This window comes from Gavialis gangeticus, unplaced genomic scaffold (genome assembly GCF_001723915.1).
Source record: "Gavialis gangeticus isolate Ggan-Ray unplaced genomic scaffold, GavGan_comp1, whole genome shotgun sequence".
Taxonomy (NCBI): domain Eukaryota; kingdom Metazoa; phylum Chordata; order Crocodylia; family Gavialidae; genus Gavialis; species Gavialis gangeticus.
Genome location: NW_017729022.1, coordinates 179,783,814 through 179,789,708, shown reverse-complemented (window position 1 = coordinate 179,789,708; position 5,895 = coordinate 179,783,814). Strand labels below are relative to the sequence as shown.

Here is a 5,895-nt window from a genome sequence, read left to right as displayed (position 1 = left end):
CCAAGACAAGATGAGGAGAGGCTGATGAACAGGTATATTCAGAAAAGTTACTTGGGAAGAGACATGATAGCTATCTTCAAACATCTGAAGAGCCACCATGAAGACGGAGAGCCAGACATAGACCAATGGCTTGAAGTTGCCAAGCAGGGACTGGCTACCAAGAAAACCTTGTCATTATTAGGGTGCTTCACAGTGAAGCAGTGAAATGCACTGCCTAGGAAAGGTGCGGCATCTCCATCATTGGAGATGTTTAAAAAGAGGTTGGACAAACATTAAGTCAGTGAATTGCTATGCCTACACTACATGGGTACTTCCAATGCTTCTGGACTTTGCAGGTTTCCAGGGAAGAAATTTCTATGCTCCCACCCCCTTTTGCTACATAATCAGGGGTTTTCCCCCTTCCCTCAACCTTCCTGAGAAGCACCGGGTGTTGGCTGCATCCAGGGATAGGGATTGACAGGGGTGTACCACTGCTCCTGCTGAAACTAAAACTTGGAGGTCTATGGATACAGTAACTAACCTTTCCTCCCAGGGTCAGACCTATCACCACATTTGGTGTCACAAATGAATTTTACCCCAGTTAGACTGGCACAAACTGCGGATGGTTTTGCCTTCCTCTGTAGTATGGAGAGGAACCTTTTTTCTTGAGTCTTGAGCCTATTTTGATAACACCTGCAGCAGCAGGACACTGACCACCCTACTAACTTGTCACTCTGGGGCAAGTTAGTAGTGTTCTACAACCTAGAAAAAGCTTCTGGTTAAAATATAAGCAGAATGTTGTACTGTTTGGTACATCTTAACTTGCTGGTAAAGTGACCTTCAAGCCAAAGGCAAATTAAAATGAGTCTATTGCACTCCTGCATAAGGAAGCCAGTGTTATTACTCATTTGGGAGACCACAAAATGCAGGTTGGCCTGTAGCAGCAGCAGCAGGTGATTACCATTAGGCATCATCAAATAATGAGAAACCAAGCTTTTAAAGTCTCGAACTGCTGGGGGAAGTGTCCTCCTTTCCATCTATCCAAAGTGCATTCCATGTGCAAGCAGTCTTTTTGCCAAAATATCTCAATTAAAAAAAACCCAAAAAACAAACAACCAACTTTGTAGACAAGACATTAAAGCACTAATAATGCTTTTGTCACTGTAAAAGAAGTGCACAGAGTCTGTGCCTATACAACAAGCACTGTTATATTTAGTTAGTTTTCATGTTTCATTCAACTAGCCTCCAAGTTTCTAGTCTGTCAGACATAGGACTGCCTATGCACATGCTGGTTTATGATTTAATTGAGTCTGCTCTGACATGTTCCAATTAGAACACTCTAGCATGGCCTCGCATGGGTGAAAAAAAATGGCTGCTGCGGCAGTATCTAAACCTCATTCAATGAGGTTTAGATATAGCATCCTGCAGCCATTTTTAAACCCACAGGGGATCAATACACTAGGTGGGGAGGCATAATTAGAACAGTTCTTCCAGGAATCACTAATTAATGCCCCCCCACCCCACACACACTCACACTGCTGACCCCATGTACAGGTAGCCTAGATGACCCTTTCACTGCCCTCTATCCCCCCCCCCAACATTTTGGCTTATAGGGAATCTTTGGGAGAGATTAATAGAAACTAGAGGGTCCAAGGGGAGGGTAAAATATTAGGAACAGACAAACAGATCCACTCCCATCTTCTCTTGCAGCCTTCAGGAGCTGTGCATGGACACACTGGGAGCAGGGATATTCATACACCTGAGTGATAGTGAAGGAGTACCAAGTAGAGAGCAGACCACAGGCTTCTGTGCCAACCAGCACCCATTTGTTAAGAAAATACAAGCATAATCCAAATCTGGTTGGAAACAGGACTCTGTGGTCACTCCATGCATTTTTGATGCTCAGTAACAGGTCATGAGATTTGCAAACAAGTAAAAGCCACCTTTAAGACACTGTTAGCTAGGAATACTTATTTACAGAAGTTTTGCTACACAACTTTAGGATCCTTATCCACATTAGAAAAGAAAGTCCATATGCTCCAACAGTTGTTACTAGTCAAGTTTTATCCCAATGCAGGCAGGACCTCAGATATCATAATTTAGTTTCCCTACAAAAGTCAAGGCTGGTATGGTACTGCATACGTACTTTCAGGTCTGCATTTCCAATGCTTTCCTATTTGATGAACATTGTTTAAACAGGAACATTCTTTGAGCACTGAAACATATTGCAACATCAAAGCCTCTCCAGTCTTTATTCTGTTATCCAACCAAGTAAGAGCTCTGTTGGCTGGGTCATTTTATATGCACTCATTAAACTTTTTGCTAAAGAAGCAGTCTAAGTGATATACCACAGAAAGAAGGAAAAAGAAAAAAGAACACAGGCTATTAGCTCTATCATAGCAGAAGAATTTCAAAGGTTTGAGTGAAAGATGAACAAAGAATCTTATTCAAAGGGCACAGAGAAATGATCACATTAAAGCAAGTTAGGAAGGGGTAGGTTTACCATGGAACAGCTGACATGCAGTAACAGTTCATGTGGTGAAAACTGGTGCAAGTGTGGGGCATGAACAGTTACCATGTAACAGCTATTCTATTAGTAAAGCCTCAGCCCATTGGTCACATGCTTCCGTTTGACTGACTAGTTCCTCAGAGAGTAGATAATCTCTCCACTTTTTTTGTCCACACTTTACAAGTGAAGAGCCCATAATACTTGAATTTTATTTGAACTGTGTTTGTTCCTCACATTATTTATGAGCAGGCATTCTTGCACTTATGATCCATAAAATATCCAAGTAATGGGAAGAATTAAAATAAAATAATAAGCATTAAAAGAATCAAAACAAAGACAAAAAAAAGCCTCTTGACCACTTCAGCATAAATCCTAGGAGAATTCCGTTTCCAGACCAAGAAATTGAGGTTTCCAAATTAAAATATTTTGCAGAATTCCACAGTGCAGTTTGGTTCACAGCCCCTCTCAAAACTAAGACTTAAACTTTCAAAAACTGAGGAAAGTGCATTGTTTCTCTCTAAATAAAATAGAGGACAGTGTGGAATCTTCCCCACACTCCTTTTCCAATAACTAAGGTTAGAAGATGCACATCTTGCAATACCCTTCTCTGAGGACAGTTGAACCCACACCTCTCCAGGAGCGATCTAATCCCCAGGGTAAGGATACAGACACACCTCAAGTTGAGGCTGTTCCATGTTGCACTGAATAATTAAATATTCCCTGGGTCAGAGAGAGAAAGCATGCATGTAACTACAGCCAATTCATTACGCTATTTATCTAGATGAGAGGATATTTAGGCCCTCCTTCAAGAAATATTAGAATCTCTTCAATGCAGAACACCCTACAGTCTGGTTGCTAGGTTAGTCTCCTGGGAGGCAGGGTACACAGGTTCAAATCTTCTCAAGTGAGAGAACGAATTTAATCTGGTCATTCATATCTTGAGCAATTAATTTAACCCCAACCTACTGGGATAAGGGACACTCCCCCCCACCTCAGGTTAAGCATAACCTGGAAACACCTACTAGGCTCAGTTTAACAGATCAAGGCCCACAGGAAGAGACAAGGAAACACCCATTTGTTAGTTGTAAGAGGCTTGAGCATGATTCAGACACAGAAATGTCTACTGACAAGACTGAAGTTGCTTCAGCACATGCAACCCCCCCTCCACCCTCACCCCCAAAGCCTTAAGTTTTAAGCATTTGGTACCTCCAACATGAAGCAGCATAACAAGGACCTGAAGACATAAGCCCTAAGCAACCCAAGCCTCTGGTAGATCTAGCCCCAATAAACTAGTTAGAACTTTGTTGCCTTAAGTGGCCAAGCCAATGCCACATTCTTGAGAACACACTTTCCTGCAGGTTTCATGAAGACCAAACACCCTCTTTCCAAGCCCTAGTAATGTGAAGAATTTAGACTTCATCTCACCTTAAAATTAATACAATGCATAAAGATACAAGCAATCCCAAGCAAAAGCTTTAAGTAGTACCAAACCAGTTTGCATTCTGACCTGAACTGTTTGTATAGGTTTCCTCACAGTGAAAGTGGCTTTTTAGTAGTAAAGAAGCCAAGATAATGCAGCAATACCACATTGGGTCACTTCCTAGTTACAAATAAGACTTTTCTGATATAGGAGATCAACAATTACCTCTAACTGGGAATACAACTAGGAAGAAAGACTGCTACATGAAAACCCCACTACCTGTTAACAGTCCATCACCCCCTGAAAAACACTTCTCTCAAACTAAATTAGCCCATCACTTCTGCCCCCTCAAAACCCCCCCAATAATTCTTGCACTTCAAGGGTCTTCATATTAGCAAGTCCCTCATCTTTGCTTTGTTACTTTATTTGTCAATTTTCTGACATTGGAAACCCCCTTGGTCCCTTAGAACTAGTTAAGTTCCACTGCTAAGGGGCCCCACAAAACATTCCATCTTAAATCCTGCTGTATATTAAAACACCCTAAGCAAGTTAAACTCATTTCAGCAGTGAAATTACTGAAATGTATTTATTGAAGGGTACGGAAAGTTTCAGAAACTTTCCCAAATTAATGGTGCCAAGTAGCTCTTTTCATTGCCTCTAGTATTTATGAGTACTCATAACAATCAAAAAAAGTTAACAATCCAGAATATGAGACCAGAGCAATAGCAACTGTGAAGGCATCCTGATATTCTGCTAGTCCAACTTCATGAGAAAGAAATTTAGGTCAATGGTTTCACAGAAACCATACCAGCAACTTTGGTATACTCTCTCCTAAGGGTATGTAAAGTCTTGTTAGCTTCAGAGAAAAGTCATTCTAGCTTTCAAGAAGCTTTATTTTAGATGTAGGGTCAGATTTTCAAGTTAATGTCCCACAATTCACACTTCTCCCCACAAGATCACCAGCATGCTTCTAGTTAATCACAAGTAGCAAGGAGCTCAAAAGTCAGTTGCATAGGGCAGCAGCCACTAGCTGCAGAAGGACAAGCTAGGTAAAGGCATTCATTTCTTGATTTTTCATCTCTATTAGAGAAACAAATATCAATACATTAAATCCACAATTTAAAAAAAATTATCTTTGCATGCTGCAGTTGTGCTAATGACAAGAAAGTAAAACTAGCTTCACTACATACAGCAGGGTGAAATGCAAGTGAACAGCCATCATCAATGATTAAAGGAAGGTAGTCAAATTCACCAAAGCACCACCATGCTAACAACTACCTTATCTGTAGGCAACTCTGAAAGCCAACTCTTAAAATTCTCTTCATTAGTACACTTAAATGGACACAGCAAACAGGAAGGATCCTCTCAAACGAGAGGGGGAGGGCCCACACTGCTTTGACTGTTGCCAGGAGACCAGCCCTGCCAGAGGCCCCAGCCAGCTCCCCTCCCAGAGCAGGGCAGAGGAGGACTCCACGTCCAGCTGAATTGCACCAACTTCATGTTTTGGGGGGTTTTTTGCTCTTGCTCTGAAGTGAAAACCCAGCATTTCCCATTCAGAAGCGCTTCCTCCTCCGGGGTCGGCTGCTCCGCAGGTGCCTTTCCCTACAGCAGCCGCACGATTGCCAAACCGACCAAGGCCGAGTGTTTTGCAAGACCCATGTGACACACACATGACTTGCAGCTAGAAGAAAGGGTGGCCCCGTGAACGTCCCAAGCCGCCTCCAACAAGGAGGCAGGGAGACCCAGTCCCGCCCGCGGAGCCGGCTGCCTCCGAGGCCTCATACATTTATTCTCCAATCCCTGCCCCCCTCCCCCGGCCAAGGGCAGAAGAACCCGGCAGCCTCCCCCTTCCGGCCCGGGAAGATAGACATCATTAACTTTTCATACGCCGCCGGGAACCCGACCCGGGGCGGCCGCTGGGCCTGTACGCCCAGCCCCGGCCTCCCCCTACGCCCCGGGGCGCCGCGCCACCCGGCCCGGCCCAGCC

The 5,895-nt window shown here is 43.4% G+C and overlaps 1 protein-coding gene across 1 annotated transcript in view; it reads right to left on the bottom strand.

Moving 5' to 3' along the window:
* Positions 1-5,895, bottom strand: part of RAB1A (RAB1A, member RAS oncogene family) — a 45,367-nt gene that overhangs the window by 39,050 nt on the left and 422 nt on the right. The gene's annotated exons all lie outside the window — the stretch shown is intronic.